General features: G+C 50.0%; 1 protein-coding gene across 6 annotated transcripts in view; it reads left to right on the top strand.

The window, feature by feature from the left end:
- Positions 1 to 18,057, top strand: part of Gdpd5 (glycerophosphodiester phosphodiesterase domain containing 5) — an 80,251-nt gene that overhangs the window by 23,293 nt on the left and 38,901 nt on the right. For 2 of the 6 annotated variants that reach the window (XM_013116367.3, XM_013116364.3), the window contains exon 2: positions 6,318 to 6,399. The exons of 2 other annotated variants lie outside the window; for them this stretch is intronic. The gene's annotated coding sequence lies outside the window, so the exon portion shown is untranslated. Of the gene's footprint in view, positions 1 to 5,939; positions 6,077 to 6,317; positions 6,400 to 18,057 lie in introns of those variants that run through there. 2 more of the 6 variants (XM_040758184.1, XM_040758187.1) reach the window with 2 other exon arrangements.

Here is an 18,057-nt window from a genome sequence, read left to right as displayed (position 1 = left end):
GGAGGATAACCATGGTCCAGTGTGCCCTCCAAAAGTAAAGGGTTCCTGAAAGGTGGTGGAGCCTGGCAGTTGGCTTTGGAGATTCGACAGCTTGTAGGCAGGGTGCAGGGAGGAAGCCCAGGGGTCATAAAGTCAGCAGGGCCATTGTCACACCTTGAGCTCTCCCTGCCTGGGTCTCTTTGAACTCAGCTTCTAGGTGCCCCTGTGCCCTGGCAACACATGGCTGCAGCTCGCCAGGCTGTGGTACTTTCTTGCAGCCCAGAGAGCATCAGTGAAGGAAAGGACACTGGCCTAGGTCAGGGCCACGGAAGACCTTGGCAGATCTCTCAATTGCACTTGGCTTTTCCTCCCCGGGGAACTCAGTGCTGGTCAGCGCATCCCAGGAAGGAACAAACAGAAAGTTATCCTTCCATGCTGTTCTGACTGAATCTGGCTTAGACTGCTGAGGTCAGCCTGGGTTGGTCACGATGATGTCCATCCTAACTCTCCTGTCCTCCTGACATCACAGGTGATTTCATCTACAATTTTGCCTCCTGACTCAGGCCACTGGGAGTCTGGTCCTGAAGCTCATGGGCTTGGGTTCTAGTACAGCCAGACTGTATCACCTGCTGTGTGACTATGGCCAAGTTACCTTCCTTCTCTGACCCTCAGTGCCTTGGGTTCCTAGCCAAACTTGGACAGGTGTTCCTCTGAAGTCAGAAGATTTTAGTATGGTACCAGTAATCCCTGTTTGTCACAGGACGCCCAGAGACATGAAATGACTGGCCTGTGATCACACAGCAAACGGATAGAGGTGGGAGAGCCAGAATTCCAGCTCTGGGACCAGCTCACTGGGCACCTTGCACGCACTTTCTCAGCTCTGCTCTGGCCCCATCGTGGCCCCTCTTGGCTTGGGAAGTAAGGACAGACTGACAATGTGTCCCCTCCCCATCAACACGCACACTGCTATGTCCTTGTCAGTTTGCCTCAGAGGTGCTGTAGGGGACCTGCTGTGTCAGAGAACCTATGATTACCTGGGTCTGGTCCTGCTGTCACCTGCCACCAGGCTTCATGTCCCATTTGAGGCAAAGTTGAGCCCTGCCCTGAAGCTTAGAAACCCTCAGGCCCTGAGGGGCTCAAGGTTAGAGCTAGAGTGGTGGTCTAGACACCTTAGAAACTGTGGGAGGAGCTGTGCTGGAGTGGCGGTGTCAGAATAAGTCACTGATCCCCACATGGATTCAGCCCCAGTGCTAGGCAGGAGCTGAGACTGGGGACAATGTTGACCCCATAAGACTTCTCACTCTCTGCCCTCAGCCCACCACTTGCATCACACGAAATTCTCCTCCATTATTATCATGGGCTCCTCCAGTCTGTGCCATCAGCTCACCGGGTACTCAAGAAAGCTCTGGAAATGGGCCACTCAGGCTTGGGAATCAGAGTATAAATCCAAGCGACCTTGCCTGTTCCAGCATCACCTGCTGCCACTGGGATCCCTTCTGCAGTAGAGTGAAAGGGTGTATGCAGGTGCCTTGGCCTGCCTCTGGGGTATTAAACAATCAGCTCAGCCTTCCCACTATGGTAAGCATGTCTTCCTTGTAGGAACTGAACTACACATGTACAGTGACAGTTTCATGACTCAGAGTGACAAAATATTGAGTATCCATATTCATTTATTCTCTCTGTCTCTCTGTCTGTCTGTCTGTCTGTCTGTCTGTCTGTCTGTCTGTCTGTCTCTCTCTCTCTCTCTCTCTCTGTGTGTGTGTGTGTGTGTGTGTGTGTGTGTGTGTGTGTAGGTTGGAGGACAACCTTGGGTATTGGTCCTCATCTTCCATCTTGCTTGAGACACTGTATTTTTGTCGTTCACTGTTGTGTACCCCAGGCTAGCTGGCCTTTCAGTCTTTGGGATCCTCATCCCCGCCTCCCCCCTTACCACAGGAGTGCCATGATTCAGATGCACCCTGCCATGCCTGGCTGTGTGTAGGTTCAGGGATCCAGACTCAGATCCTCACACTTGCACAGCAGTTGCTTTACCCACTGAGCATCTCCCCAGCAGTGGGAGGGTTTACACATGCGTAATGCCTCTGTGTGTTGGGTGTTTTCCTGATGGCCTGCTGGGGTGGAAGTAAGTAGTGAGATTTACATTTCATTTTTATTTGTTTCGTAAAACATATTGGTCTCCACCTTAGCAAGATTTTCATAATATTTGTGTTCTGTTGGCAGCAGTGATTTAAAGAATTAAAAACGAGCTGCAGTTTTCTTGCAAAGGGCACAGAGTTTAAGCCCTGCGGGTGCGGCTCAGCATGCAAAGGCTTTGTCCCCACCCCTAGTGCCGCATCACACACACAGTGTGTGAAGTTTGAATATATTTCTGTCAAAAATGGAAACTAGAGTGGATGTAAACACAAGAAAGTGTATTTTAACCTTTTCAAATTTTAAATTTATTAAAACTAAACAACATGCATCCTAATTAGCATCAGTTTTTAAAATAAGATTACTTAGCCTGGCCCGGTCTTGCAGCCTCAACTGCATGAGAGATGAAGCACCATGACCACGTGGTGGATGAATGCTTGGACAATATAAAGAAAAAATGATAAGGAATGGGAATCTATCTCGGTGGGAGATTGTTTGCCTAGCAAGCACAAGTCTCTAATGTCTAGCATCCCCAAAACTAAATAAATAGACTAATCAAGGTGGTGCATACCTGTAACCCTTGGAGCCCACATGTGGAAGACAAGAATTGATGGCCACAACTTGTCCTCTGACTGCTGTATTTACACTGTTGCACATGCAAAAGCAAATAAATAATTTTTAGAAGAACAAGGATCTCATTTCCTGTTGCCTGAGCACAACAGGAATTATTAAATATTATAAGACGTTCCTCAGTCACCATGTGAGTTTCCTGTGTGCCCCACTAGTGAAATGCAAAAGGAAGAAAACACACACGTGCGCGCACATACACACACATACACAAACACACACACACATACACAAACACACATGTGCGCGCACATACACAAACACACACGTGCACGCACATACACAAACATACACACACATACACAAACACACACGTGCGCACACACACACACACACACACACATACACATACACTAGCAGCATGTGTCCCGTTCAGCAGATGCCTGGCAGCCATGTGGACAGACACGCATTTTGTTCTTTAAGTTCAGGAACAGGACACAGGTTTGCCTGGGACCTGAGTGGTGTTGGTTAGGGGAGTAGATTTTGAGTGAAATCTCAGCAGGTGGCACTCACAGTGTCCTGAGCAGTTTCCCTTCTGCTGGCAGCCTCTCACACTGCTTCGATCCTGCAGGGGGGTTCAGAGTGAAGAACCACTTCCTGTTTGGGGCCCAGAACTTCCTTCAAGTGACTCACTGGCTCTCACTGTCCCTGTGCTGGGAAGTCAAGGTGGGGCTAGAGCCAGGCATGGACATGTCACCCTTAGCCTGGTCCCCTACCGGGTGGCCAGAGGCTCAGTTAGAGGTTGGTTCACTTCAGGTATGGGACTGTTGTATCTTGGCTTGCCTGGTGCTCACATGCCCCAGTGGGAAGAGTAGAGATGGGGGCAGCCTCTGCATCTGGCCATCTTCATCTGCTTTTGCTGGTAACCACTAGCCCAGGTGGCTGATAGGAGAGCTAAGACACCTCACTGTGGGTCCCTCATACCTCCTCTTCCCCAAGGAACAGAGGCATGGGGGGAAGAGCTCCAGGCTGGGGCATGGCCTTGGGTCTCTAATAGTGACTTTCTGGTGCTCTCCTGGGTTCCCTGCCCCACCTCTGTGCCTCCAAACCCAAGTGTGTCCAATGTGTCCTGCTGACAGTGGTGTTTGCACAGCTCAGTATCACAGGGTTTATCCCACCAGATCATGGATTGTGGGGCTGGCGCTCGGTTGGTAGTGTTCTTGTCCAGCATGCACAAAGTCCTGGGTTCAACTCCCAGTACCACATAAACTGTGCATGGTGACACACATCTGTCACCTGAGTCCTGGGAAGATGGAGGTAGGACGGTCAGAAGTGCAAGGTCACCTTGAGCTACACAGGGAGCTTGAGGTCAGCCTGGGTTTGTGAGACCTCGACTCCAAACAGTAAAATAGAATGGAATAAAAACAATTTTAAGGGCTTGGCAGATGGGTCAGGGGATAAAGTGATTGCTGTGCAGGCATGAAGCCTAAGTGTGGATGCCTGTGTGAACCTAGTGGGCATGGAGGTCTGCCTGTAATTCTAGGGCTTAGAAGGCAGAGACGGGGAATGCCTGGAGCAAACTAGCTATCCAAACTGGCCGTATCAGCAAGTTCTAAGAGACTATGCAGCGGTGAGGTCAGGGTGCAGTGTCAACCTTAGGCCTCCATGTACACGTATGTGCACACATACCTGCACAAATGTGTGGCCACATACATGACCACCCACACACAGGTATACTCCATGTGCACATACACATGAGAAAAAATTTTAAAACAACACAATGAAGAAAATATTAAAAGAAAATGAAAAAGATATCCAGGTGGCTCATTGATATAATCCTAATCTTCAAGAGACTGAGGCAGAAGGATTGCTTAGAGTTTGAGAACTGTCTGGGCTTTAGAGTTTAAAATTAAACCCTGTCTCAGCAGAGTGAAAAAGAAGTGGGGGGGGTTAACTTAAATTCTGCCACCTTGCTGGGCGTGACCATTTCCTAGGGCCTCTGCTTTATTTTTTTGAAATTTTTAGTTTGTGTGGGGGGGCAGAGGACAACTTGTGGGAGCCAGTTCTCCCCTTCTACTCTGAGTGTTCCCAGGATCAAGCTCACGTCGGCAGGCTTGGCAATAGGAGCCTTTACCCACTGAGCCATCTTTCCAGATCCCAAGGCCTCAGTTTCAAATCTAGTAAGACTCACGTGGGTGCTGTACACATGTTAGCTAGTTACTCCCACACACAGGCGTCATTATTATTTCTTTGTTCAGAGGAAGATTAAGTAAGATGGAAGATCACACTACACAAGCCACGAGTCCGTGTTGGGCGACTTGCCCCAGCACTGAATTCCCCTTGAGGTCCTTGTTACTCAAGCTGTGCTCCTTGACTCTGTGGCGTGGGCATGCAGAGCCCCAGGCCCAAACCAGAGACACTGAGGATCCTAGGGTGGGTGGTTCCTGGTACTCTCAAATCTGAGCTGCCTTGCCTTGTTTATATTCCAACGCCTCAAGCCTGAGCATCTCTGTGTTTTATTTGTTCCTGGTTTTTTTGTTTTTGTTTTTGGTAGGCTTGGACCCAGGGCCTTGGTGTGTGCTGTATCCCCAGTCTCATTTTAACTTTTAAAATATGTGCGATATCTCGCTAAGTTGTCCAGGCTGGCCTTGAGTCACCCTGTAAGCCCACAAGGTTTTCCTTTAACTTTTTGACCCTTCTGTCTTGATCTCCTGACTAGTTAGGTTTACGGGCCTGCACCAGCAGGCCTGTGTCAATAGGTGTGCTTTGTAAACTATAAAGTGCATCACATCCCAAGGGTTGTGAGGAAGCTCGGAAGAGCTGCAGAGGCAGGGCTGGGGCAGGAGGGTGGGGGGAGGGTGGTTATTCCAGTGTCTGTGGAAGCTGTTTCTGGACCCAAATCTGCCTGCCCACTCTGAAGCTGGTCAACTGTATGCTTCATGCTGGCTCCAAGATCTGAGTCGGTTGGGGAGAGCTGTCAAACTGACAGGTGCACAGGCCTGAGCCACTGCTGCCCTGTGTGACACAGGCAGGCCCCGGCCCTGCCAGGATTGGTGTCCCTGAATAAGCAAGGTGGCCATGTCCTCTGAGATCAGAAGTGCTGATTCGAGGCCCCTTCCTCCACCCTTCTCTCCTATAGCCCATCTCCTGTCTCTCTCCATAGCTCCTGGGGGTGGGGGCTGGTGGGGAGGCGATCATGAGTCAGAATACAGGCACATAATTGTGGTGCCCCAGATCCACCTCAGTCCACCAGCCCTCCCCGTCTTCTCCTGGCGGCCTCCTTGGAAGAACAGCTGCTCTCACAGCTCCTGGAGAAAGCAGAGTCCCTGGCAGCAGGAAGGTCTCTGCCCCCAGATAGCTGGACCTGGGACCTGTTCTCATGGGTCCTGGCCAGGGACATGTGCGTTCAAGGAGCAGGTTATCTGGGTTTGTCCTGCAGGAATGGAAGTGGGACCATGTGTCCTTGCATCAGTCACCCACTCCATGGCTTCCTTGGGGACTGGGGGCTACCCATCAGTGGGCCCACCCCCAGCGCAGGGTGGGCGGCGTCAGGGCGGGAAGTGCCAGGACGAAGCTCATTAAAGCCAGGTGTGGAGGGAAGATGATGGGCTCTCGGTGAGTTTGTCATCCTGTCTCCTCAGCCGTTTGATTGAAGTGACATCACCATCTCTGTGAACAAGACACCCCTGGAGTGCAGCCCACAGCCACCGGACCTTCTTCCAGGTAAAGAAAGAGGAAGGGAAGGGAGTAGGGAGGGGGGAGGGAGTAGAAGCAGGCTGCAGAGAACAGCCCCTGGCCTCTGAAGCAATGCCTGCCTCTCCCTCGGAGAACTCTACAGTTTATGAAGAAAATCAGGAGGCACAGTTGTCCCATTATGGATAAGGAAAGTGCAGTGCTGAGAAGGGGCGTCTGCTGCTTAGCACAGGGTCTGCGTTCCAGGTCTCATGTGATGCCATAGCTCACCTAATCCCGTAACAGCCCATGAGGTCAACACCATTATACCATGTTACAAGTCGGGAAGCTGAAGCCTTAGGTCCCTTGCCCAGTTAAGTAAAGAGGAAATCTGGGATTTCAACCCAAACTATATAGGCTTGTCTCCAGCCCCTGTGCATAACCTCTTTATAGCTATTGGAGTTATTTCTTTGAACTCCACTTTGGGGCTTTTAGTGGGCTCCCAGCTTCAGGGAGGATTCATCCGGACAGAGAGCCTAGAGAAAGCCTATGCTTTTGGTCAACGGAATGAATGGCAAATGGTGGGACTGGAGACCTGCGCCATGGAAATGCCCCGAGCCCTGAGGTGGCTCCCAACCCCTAGGACTTTCTTCTTCAGCTGTCAGTCAAGGCTCTAATCACCAGAAAGAACGCTGGACCTTTGAACAAGGTGAAGACAGGTTTAGGCCTCATGTTCTGAGGCATGCCTAGGCAGAGAGACTGCTTCTCTTTGCAGAATGCTGTGGGGAAGAGAGAGACAGTAATGATGGGGGAGATGATGGGGTGGGCGTGGGGGTGGGGTCCTGCACCCAGCCTCCGGTCACCTTCATCAGACCTGAGACAGAGTATGCAAACCTGTATCAGAGGCTTAAGAAAAAAACTGTAGGAGAAATGTGGCTAATTGAGGCTTTTTTTTTAAAAAGCAACTTAATTTCTTCCTATAAATTATGAAACAACTAATTATTATTCAAAGGTAGGTTTCAACCTAGACTCTGTAGTTGTGTGGTTTATTTATTTAGAGACAGGAACCTGTTGTGTAGCCCTGACTGGCCTTAAATTCTATCCTCCTGTCTCAGCGTCTGAGTGCTGAGATTATGGATGTGTGCTATCACACCTGCTAGTTGTGTGACTTTAAAAGCTCTGATTGGCTCTTTCTCTCCTCACTTTGCACATTTAACCAGCTTTTTTCTACTGGCAAATACATGGGTATCCCCTTGGTGCCTAACCCAGTGTGTGATACCCAGGTCCCCTGATACAGTGACTCCTTGGTAGGGAGGGGTCTGTGGTGTGTCTTGTGTCTCTATCACTGGGTACAAGGTGGCAGATACTTGGGGCTTCAGACAAGGCTGGCCACATGGGGCAGGAGTCTGGATTGAAGTACCGGATTACCAGGTACTGAGGTCAGTGATGGTTCTCAAGGGCTCGGGTAGTCCATGTGAGTCCAAAGTGCTCAGGCAGTGGTTGGGGACAGGGTATCTCGGCCCAGGCCTTGCACTGGGCCATGTGTTAATGTGGAGCTGGGGGCAGTGGCAGGGCATGGGTGTTGAAACTGTCAGCATGACTTGTCTTTGGATCTTGGTGCAGGAGGAGGAGGGGAGGCTGGAGAGGCAGACTTGAAGGAAACAGTAGAGGTGTCCTTAGATGGAAGGGCTTCTTCTTTCTCCACCCTGGGTCTGATTAGAGAAGCTGTTTGGATAATAACTCTGCTGGTTTACATAAGTAAATAAATCACTGCTCCCCATGCCTTTAAGGGACAAAAACTGGGCAGAGAAAGTTTGCAAGGTGTCAAGTCTCTGCCAGACCCAGCTTCCTTCTTTCCCACCTGACCTCATGCTAGTGGCCCCCTTTCTCAGGATCCCAGAGGGCTTGAGAGAAAGCCTGTTGAGCTCTGACTGAATCACTGGGCTGTTAGGCAAAGCCCTGGACCTCCACCTGAGAGTAGATGAGAAGGTGGTCAGTCAGCCCCATGCTAGTCCCCCTCCAGCCCCCCTCCCCTCTAGACTCAGCCAGAGGTCTTTGGGTTGCCTACAGGTTCTTATTGTTCCAGGGAGAACCTGGCCGTGCTTGTGCGTGAGGGCAGCAAGGACAGGGGCCGGAACTCCTCCCAGGACAACCTTCCTGCAGTCTTGATGGCTTGGAGGGGCTGCCCAAGCTTCCAGAGAGGCAGAAATGCCATAGGAGCCTGTCTAAGGAGCTGAGCATAGCAACTAGTTGCTGCATAGGGCCATCGACATGGAGGAGAGGCCAAAGAGAGTTCTTAGGATTTACTTAGAACTGATATTTGTGACTTCCTAGTTGCTCTAGAATTCTATACTTGTGAGCATCTTGAGGGAAGTGATTTTTTAAAACATCTATTTTTTCATTCATTTATTTTAAGACAGTAATCTGTAGTAAAGGCTGGCCTTAAACTCCTGTGCCAGCCTACTGAGTGCCAGGAATATGCTCAAGCTGGGTGAGTGGATGTTGAAGTTGGTTTGGGGCACGTGGGGTCTGAAGTCTAAGGTTTTGGGAAGCAAAGCTCTGCTCTCTGGTAGGGCTACCCATTCTTTTATGGAGGCAGGGTCTCACTTGGTAGCACTGGCTAACCTGGAACTCGCTATGTAGACCAGGCTAGCTATGAACTCACAGAGATCTGTCTGCCTCCCAAGTGCTGGGATTAAAGGCATGTGCCACCGCCTGGCAGGACTGGCCATTTGAGGTGACTCTTCAGTCATGTGCTTGTAGCTTTGACTTAGGACAGTAGTTCTGAACCTTCCTAATGCTATGGCCCTTTAGTACAGTTCCTCATGCTGTAGTGGTCCTCAACCATAAATTTATTTTTGTTGCTACTTCATAACTGTGATTTTGCTACTATTACGAATTGTAGTGTAAATATTTTCCAACATAGAGGTTTGGCAAAGGGGTCACAACGCACACGTTAAGAACCACTGACCTGGAAGGAGGGGTCCCTACAGTCTTTGGGTCTCAAGAGAGCCCAGGGCTTCTAGGCAGGTACTTGAAACTGCATGGCCTTGAATGCACCCTAAACACGCAAGTTTGTTGTCCAAGCCCCTACCTGAGGGAGAAGTCTCTGCAGACACATGGTCCTCAGCCTACTGCCAAGGCAAGGCTCAGAATCTGTCGTTCCCAGCATCTGAGACCCTGGGCAGCTTCCTGTTCCTCTCATTATCATGTCTGTGAAATGAAGATCTTGGTAATTACCTGGGAAGTCGGTGTGACACCTCACGGGGTGGTGTGGGGGGGGGGAGCTCTTTGTAAACTGTAAACTTGTAAACTGTGCATTTGTGACAGAGGCTGCTTTTGCTGCACTGAGGTCATCTCCTTGAGGGAAGGAAGGGCCGTACTGATGCCAGATGAATCTCCCATTAAGTCACACCTGACCCCAGGGCTGAAAGCCTCTAAAATACCAGGGACAGAGCTCAGAGCCTGAGGGTGGGACAGGCTAAAGCCTCAGGAGAAAGCTGACCTTATCAACCACAGGGGCAGGAGAGAATGCCTCCAGAGCTGGGAAAACTGTATCGCCTGAGGGCGCACACGTACTGGAAGACCTGGCCTTCCTTGGCCTCCAGAGCTTTCCCAGAAGAGCCAGCGGTCTCCTGTGACAGTAGAGTTGGGTAAACAAGAGGGCCTTGCATTATCATGCAGAAGATTCATAATGACCCTAATTATGGCATGATTAATTTTTTGAGGGCTCTGGCTGGAAGCCCTTCCCCACTGAGCTACTTTTTCCCCAAACAGAGAGCAGGTGTGAGGGGTGGGACCTACCTGGGAGGCCTCCCTCCTGCTTCCTTCTGCCTGCCAGTCTCTTCTACCTCCACTGCCTAGGGACTTAGATTTCCTCCTCACCCTAGGTCTGGTTACTTCACTACTTATTCACCAGAACCCAAGACTTCCTCTGAGATCCACAGAGGTGAAACACAGCACCCAAGATCACACAGTAAGATGGTGACAGCCGACTGCTCTCCCTTCAAGCCATCTGAAGAGGCCATGGGAACCGAGGGCCTCTGAGGTGGACTGGGCCATTTGGCTAGCCTCACATTCTCTGGTTGGGCTTTTCACAAGCGTCCAGGAGTGAGAACTTCCAGGATCAGGTGGTTCTTCATTTTCAAGCCTAGCCCAGGGAACAGAGGGCTTCTTCTGCCATCAGTAGGTGGGATTGTGGGATGTCCTGTCCTCCCTGAGCAGTCACATCCCTGCTTTGACCTGGGGATGAAGAAAGAGCTGGTGACTAAAGGCATTAGGAGTTGAGTGCTTGAAGAAGTCCCTGGAGAGCATCTGAGAGAGGATAGAGATGTGGTCTCCCAGAAAATGGAGGTGGCCTAACTTAACCTCAGACCACCATTGCCGAACTTGGCTGGGGTTGAGACACAGTAGGTGCAGCCAAGGCCAAGGAGAAGATATTTCCCAGTGTGTCCCTCCTTCCGTGGGGTCTGGCAGACCATGGAGAAGACCAGGCCCCACACCCAGCCCTGGCACCCTCAGGAGTTTCCTCTTCCAGTTCCTGGCCTGGGCACCCCTGGTACCAACCAAAACACAGTGCTCTGTCTTGGGAAGCACACGCTGCTGGCTCCTGTGGTGAAAGGGAGGGTGGGCAGGACTAGAATGAGGAGTGGCTCACCCCGGGGGCTACTGCAGAGGCAGCCTGAACACTACTTAGCACCCTGACTTTAGATAAACTCCACCAAGATTATCTGTGCGAGCTTTATCGAGTCAGAGTGTGTGTGTGTGTGTGTGTGTGTGCGTGTGTGTGTAATAGACTTTTAAATATCCATTTTAGCCTTTAGAGAAGTTGATTAGCAGGTGGTTCCTCTGGCCCCCTCTCCTTACACTCTCCCTGTGTTTTACATTCTGTGTTACTGTGGTACCTTTGGGACAATTGATGAATGGGTGTCAATACATTGTTATTAACTAGGGTGCCAGTTTGCATGGCTGGAGCTTTAGGGTTTGACAAGTAGGGCATATACTGGCTCATGCAGGATAGTGTGGCTGCCCTAATATCCCTGTTCCACCTGGTTCTCCCTCCCCCTGAGCCCCGGGCAAGCACTGATCTTTTTGTTGTCTCTATTTTTTGCCTGTTCTAGAATGTCTGAAAGAGGCCTGCTGTCATCCACCTCCATGCTTCCAACTTTCCCCTTGTCTTTCTGTGGCTTGCTAGTCCTTTCTTGGACACAAAGTTTCACTGTGCAGTTCTCCAGTACTGGGATCACAGGCCTCTGCCACCATGCCCAGGCTGATGGTTTCTCTTTATTGGTAAATAATATTCCCTTGTGGGATGCCCCATAGTTTACCTACTTCTCTCAGGCACAGTTTGTACACATGGTCTCCACTTGGTAGGGTTGTTATCCGGAGGTTCCTTGGGCGGCACTAAAGGTGGCACTCAGGCAGCTCTTACCCTCATGGTGCCCATAACACCACATGGTAGGACAATCTCTTTGGTAGCCACCACAAGACCTGGCCCCTTATGCCCAGGATGCCGCCGCACAACCACTAATCCTCACCCCATGGAACCCACCATACCCTGCATACAGCATGATGGGCAGTAGTTGCTGTGACTGGCTGTAGTTATGCTGTCCCTGTGTCATCCTGCCATTCCTGAAGCACATCTGTTCAGCTTAGAACCTGCTGAGACCCGGGGCCACAGTGAACACCCTTGTCCTAGTAAAGGCTTTGGTTGCAGACCATAGACATGATTCAGGTTAATTTGAACAGAGGAGCCCCTTGAAGGGGACAGGGCAGTTCTCAGAACTGGAGTGCCTCAGAGACAGGAACGGAGGGGTCCAGGCACAACAAGAGCCCAAGGCCCCTGCCCCATCTGTTATAATGACTTTCAAAGCTGGGCAAATAAAAAAGAAACAGTTTTATTATGTAAGATACAATTTGTCTATTTCATTGTTATTGGATTGTTTGTTTTATTGTTTGAGACGGTGTCTCATCATAAATTTGATATGTAGACCAGGCTGACCTGGAACTCACAGAGATTTGCCTGCCTTGGGTTCCCAAGTGCTGGGTATGCACTAAGAATGCCCAGTTTTGTTTTGTTTTTCTCTGGAAATTTGTAAACCAAGGTGACTTCCCTGCCTCAGTCTCCCCGGTGATGTAATTACAGCGTGTGTCACCCGCTGCACCTGGCATAACTTGCTTTAGTTTTTTGTTTGTTTGTTTGTTTTTTGAGACAGGGTTTTACTGTGTATCCCTGACTGTCCTGGACACTCACTCTGTAGACCAGACTGGCCTTGAACTCATAGCAATCCTCCTGCCTCTACCTTGGGAGAGCTGGGATTAAAGATGTGCTTCTACACCTGGCTACAATTTGCCTATATAGAGACAATTCAATGGTTTTTAGTATATTCACAGTCACATAACTATTACCACTAATTCTAGAACACTCCACCACTTCCAGAAGCAACTCTGGACCTAGCCCCGAGATTACTCATTAATCATGTCTGTTTGCCTGGGCATAGCTTTATAAATGGAGTCACATAATAAAAGTCTATTTTGAGTGGCTTCCTGTATTTAGGGTAGGATTTTCAAGATTTGTTTGTCCATCAAGTGCCCATCCCATGTTTTACTCCCTTGTGCATGTGTGCTTTTTAAGGTAGTGACCCTGCAACAGGGTCTCTCGCTATGTCTCCACCTCCCCAGAGCTGGGATTGTAAGTACACACAGTCCTGTCTGGTTTTGTGTGTGTGTGTGTGTGTGTGTGTGTGTGTGTGTGTGTGTGTGTATGCACGCATGCATGTACTCATATATATACATCCCAGCGCCCCTGTGGAGGTCAGAGGAAAACTTGTAGGCATTAGTTCTCTCCTTCTACCATGTGGTTTCATGGAGGTCAAACGTGGGTCATCAGGCTCCCTTCACCCACTGAGCCACCTCACTGGATCCTATGCCCAATTTAATGGCTCTTAGTATGTGGGTTCTGGGGATCAAACTCAGGCCCTTACACTTGCATGGCAAACACTTTACCAGGTGAGCTATCACCCCATTGCTTTTTTACTGTGGATATGAGCTCTTTCCCGTACCGTGTCATCTAGCCCGATTCTGTGACATGTAAAGCAAGGATCAGCGACAGTGACTTACAAAGTCACATAGCAAGTCTCCTGGGGGAGACCACGCTAAGACTCGGACCCTCACATCTCAGAAAAGAGACTAGGCATCACAGCCTGAGGTCTGGCTGGCTTGGCAGCTGGCAGTCACAGATGGGAGGAGGCATGGGGACACGTGTCAGGCACATTCCGGGGGTTAGGGAAGCAGAGGACCTTGGAGGTTGTCAAGCACACACACCACCCTGCCAGGGCCCCATAGCAGGCACTTTTTCCATGAAGACATGGACATTCCCTGTGAGGCTGTAGAAGTTCAGAGCCAAGTGTCCAGGCAGAAAACAGCACTTTGGGCTGGGGAGAGGCCTCTCTTGTCCCAGAGCTGGCAGAGACTCTTGGCAGGGGATTTCTCTGGCAACTGGTTGGTATGAGCAGTATTAGGAGGTGGCTTGAAGAAATCATTGCTGCTGAGTGATGTCATTAGCACTGATGGAAGGGGAGGGTGGTGACAGGCTGGGGGACAGGTGGAAATCACCTTGTCCGTGAGAGCTGACCTATGTGTCAGTTGCCCAGTGTCTGAGCCACAACTCTGTGAGCAGAACTGGATCCTCCTCTGTCCAGCAAGCTTCTGGAACATTCTCTTCTCATTGCTCTGTGGTCCCTAGGGTTAAGGTGATAGTCAGTTGCCACATGGGGCAGGCACACATGTCAGCAGTGTACACAGAACAGAATGGTCCGGAAAAGAATGGCAGGACCTGTAGGCTACAGAAGGCCCAAGAGACCTCTAACTGAGTCAGGGTTCAGGGGAGGCTCTCAGGGGAATACCAGGGTTAGGAGGAGTAATCCAGATGAGACAGAGGGCAGGCTTGATTGGCAGGGCAGGCCCTGGTAAGTGTACCCTGGCTTTAGTGGGGTTTTGAGCAGAGGCTGACTGACAGCATGGAGGCTAGGGAGAAGAGACCAGGCCAGGGTGGCAGGAGGCATGCCTTGAAGAGAGCCTTAGAAGCAGGTAGTGTTAAGCTGGGCTTGTGGGGCCTGGAAGATTCCCCCTGCAGAAAGGCAGGAGCCACTGACTGCCATTATTAGAGGCAGACAAGGTGGCCTTGGTCACTGGCTTAGATCATCTGGTTATTGAAAAACGGAGGGGACGCACAGTGAATAGAAGGAATTTTCCAGCTATGGACAGGGTAAACATTTCCTGGAGACCAGGAGAAGCCCAGAGGCAGAGTCACTGAGTTATGGGTCCAGGTGGGACACTGCTCTCTCACTGCTGCCTTTTCAGATGGAGCTACTGTTTCTATCCTTAGGTGAAGTGACGAGGCGGCCTGCAGTTGAGGGTTAAAAAGCTCTGGCCATGCTCCTGGATTCACCTCCTGAGCCTTGGCTCTTGTGGGGAGGTGGCCCTCCTCCACCCCAGCCTAGCAGTTCACAGAGCCCCCTAATCTCCAAAGCAAAGCCTGTCACCCCCTTTTACACATTCGGAGACTGAGGCCCAGAGAAGAGTCTGGAGTGGCCCTGCCGCAGAGCAAGTCAGTGGCCAGGGCAAGATGAGTCCAAGCTTCCACTTACCCTGTAATGGTCTCCTCCCCACTGGGAGGCAGGGGCAGATGTGGTAGCTGATGCGTCTGTGGACACCTTAATGTTGGGGGCTACATGGAGGAGCTCTGGCTTCCTGGCTGAGGTTTCCATTTCCATCTTCTCTGGAAGACTGAGCATGTGGGAGTGTGTATGTGGGGGCCAAGACTACTTGTATCGGTAGCTGACCTTGGGTATGAGTCTCATAGGTGGTACTGGTTTTGAAGATATGAAGAGATCATGGAGAGCAGCTGAGGCTTGGCACTGTGTGACAGGGCTGGAGTCCCTGAAGAGAGGCCATTTGTGAAGGCACAGCTCCAGTTGCAGTCAAAGCCCCAGGACTGAAGGGGCCATGGAGAGAAGTTGAGGCTTGACACCATTTGGCAAGGTTAGAGTCCCTGAGGAGAGTCCAGGAGAAGCTATTGGTGAAAATGCAGTCAGGCTACAGGGGCAACCCAGCATTTTGGAGCTGCCATGGGCTTATCACCAAGGGCAACAGCAGTTGTGGAGTGGAGCTAGCCTGGGCCTGGGAGGCAAGCTGTGTGGATGTGGATAGCAGACCTGGAAATGTACTGCTGCCAAGGCCCTTGGGTGCCCAGAGGATAGTGGGTGAAGTCCCAACACTGGACACTGAGTTATTTACACTGCAGGAGTTTGGTTTGATTTGATTGTGACTGTGACCTGATTATTCGTTCTTGGAGTAATTATTCCTGCCCTGACTTCCTTTGATGATGCACTGTGTGACCGGAGCGTTGTAAGCTAGAATAAACCCTTTCCTCCCCAAGTTGCTTTTGGTCATGGTGTTGTATCACAGCAACAGAGACCCCAGGTAAGACACCTACACTTAGAGGTTGGTATCTGCAGAATCAATCTCAAGCCCTGTCTCCCGGAAACAGCCTTGAGCCCTGGCTATGGCCCACTGCTACCCTCTCCTCCCTCAATCATGGCCTCTCTCATACCCCCAACTTGGGGGTGGCAGAGGGACTCTGTACACATCCCCTCCCTCTGAAGAGCCAGAAAGGAAGTATTTTGGGCTCTGCAGGCTACATGGCCTTGTAGCAGCCACTTGCCCTACAGTTCTAGTTAAAGTAGCCATGGACTGTGCAGAGGGACCAAGCGTAGCTGTGTTCAGTGAAGCTTTATTTATGGATGCTAGGATTTGACTTTCACAGGATTTTTATGTGTCACAGGATATTCTTGGGGGTTTTTTTGTTTTTTGTTTTTGTTTGTTTTTGTTTTTGTTTTTTTTCGAGACAGGGTTTCTCTGTGGCTTTGGAGGCTGTCCTGGAACTCGCTCTGTAGACCAGGCTGGCCTCAAACTCACAGAGATCTGCCTGCCTCTGCCTCCCAAGTGCTGGGATTAAAGGCATGCGCCACCAACGCCCGGCAGGATATTCTTGTTTTAAGTCCACTTCCCCCAGTGATTTAAAATGTAGAAAACATTCTTAGGTTTCAAGCTGTACCACAAAAAAAAAAAAAAGAAAAAGAAAAAAGTAGGCAACAGGTTAGATTTGACAAGGCAGTGGCTACAGTTTGCCAAGCCACGGGCTAGAATAGGTTCATTGGAGCCTGACTGCCTGGGTATGAATTCTAGCTTTGCTATATGACCTTTGTGAAGGGATAGTTTTTCTGAGTTTCAGATTTCTAATGTATAAAATGGCTAAGACAAGGCTTTAAGAACGAAAAAGGGTATGCCACTTTGGAACATAAGTTTGGTAATTATTTGCAAGTAAGTACCAAATGTCAAATATAAGAATTACCATAAGACCCAGCAAATCTACCCCAAAGTTTGTATCTGAGAGAAATGAGAATACACAACTATGCAAAAACTGGTAACATCCTAGAGTATCCCTCAACTGATGAGTGGTGGACAAGATGTAAAATAGCATTGAATATTATTTACCTATTTAAAAACTGGTAGCCAGGAGTGGTGGTGCATGCCTGCAATTCTAGAACTTGAGAGACTGGTCAAGAGTCCAAGGCTAGCCTAAGCTACTTATTTTTTAAAATAATTTATTTAACTTTTATGTGTGCTGGTGTCAGATCTCCTGGAACTGGAGTTATAGACAGTTGTGAGCTGCCATATGGGTGCTGGAAATTAAACCCGGGTCCATCCGGAAGAGCAAGCTGTGCTCTTAACCACTGAACTATCTCTTCAGCACCCTAAACTACTTATTGAGTTCAAGGGCAACCTGGGCTACGTGAGGCCTTGTCCCAGGAAAGAAGGAAATGAAGTGTTGATGCATGCTGTGACATGGATAAACCTCAAACACGTTTTGATAAATAAAATTAGCATCATATAAAAGGCCATGGATTCCAAGATGGGTAAGCTCTAGAACTGCTCTATTTATAGCCACAGAAAGTGGTTTGATAGCTGTCAAGTCTGAGGGGTGGGCTAGGGTGAGTGAGGGTGCCACTGTTAGTGGGCTTTGGGTGGTGTTGGGACAGTGGAAATGCTCTGGCGTTGGGTAGTGGAGGTTAGGAACCAAGTACAACTTGAACAAATACACTAAAAACTGCACACACTGAACACCACAGCGCATTCGTGCAAGGGTGAATTTTAAGTATGTTTCCATAGAAAACCAAGACGTGGCATCCTTCCCACAGATGCTGGTAGCACCACTGCAAGGGAAGTGTGGGGTTCAGGGTCCCAATGTCGCAGGATTTGGTGGGGGACTTATGGCTTTGAGTCTTAGAGGCAACAGAGCAGGGCAGGCTTCTCATCTGTGCATTGGAATCGCCATACTGGTGACATCCACAGAGCGGGGCTGAAGATCAAATGATGCCTGGTTCCCCTGGTCACACCTGGCCAGCACCAGCCCTGGGAGGTTGAGTCCTAGGGGAGTTGGGGCGGGGTCCAGACTGACAAGCAGCACTGTGTAGAAGCAGTTCATTCCATCAACCTCCATAGTTCCCACCCTGCTGAATGCCCCTTGGGTCTGGATTGTTTGGGGACGCTGGAGTGGACCTCTGACACCTTCACATAGTGTGGGGACAGGACAGGCACTGCCCCTTCTCTCTCTGAGCCTTGGTTTGTTCAAGAGTCAGATGGCTT

The sequence above is a fragment of the Mesocricetus auratus genome, unplaced genomic scaffold (genome assembly GCF_017639785.1).
Source record: "Mesocricetus auratus isolate SY011 unplaced genomic scaffold, BCM_Maur_2.0 Super-Scaffold_4256, whole genome shotgun sequence".
Taxonomy (NCBI): Eukaryota; Metazoa; Chordata; class Mammalia; order Rodentia; family Cricetidae; genus Mesocricetus; species Mesocricetus auratus.
This window is presented reverse-complemented; position numbering and strand designations above follow the sequence as displayed.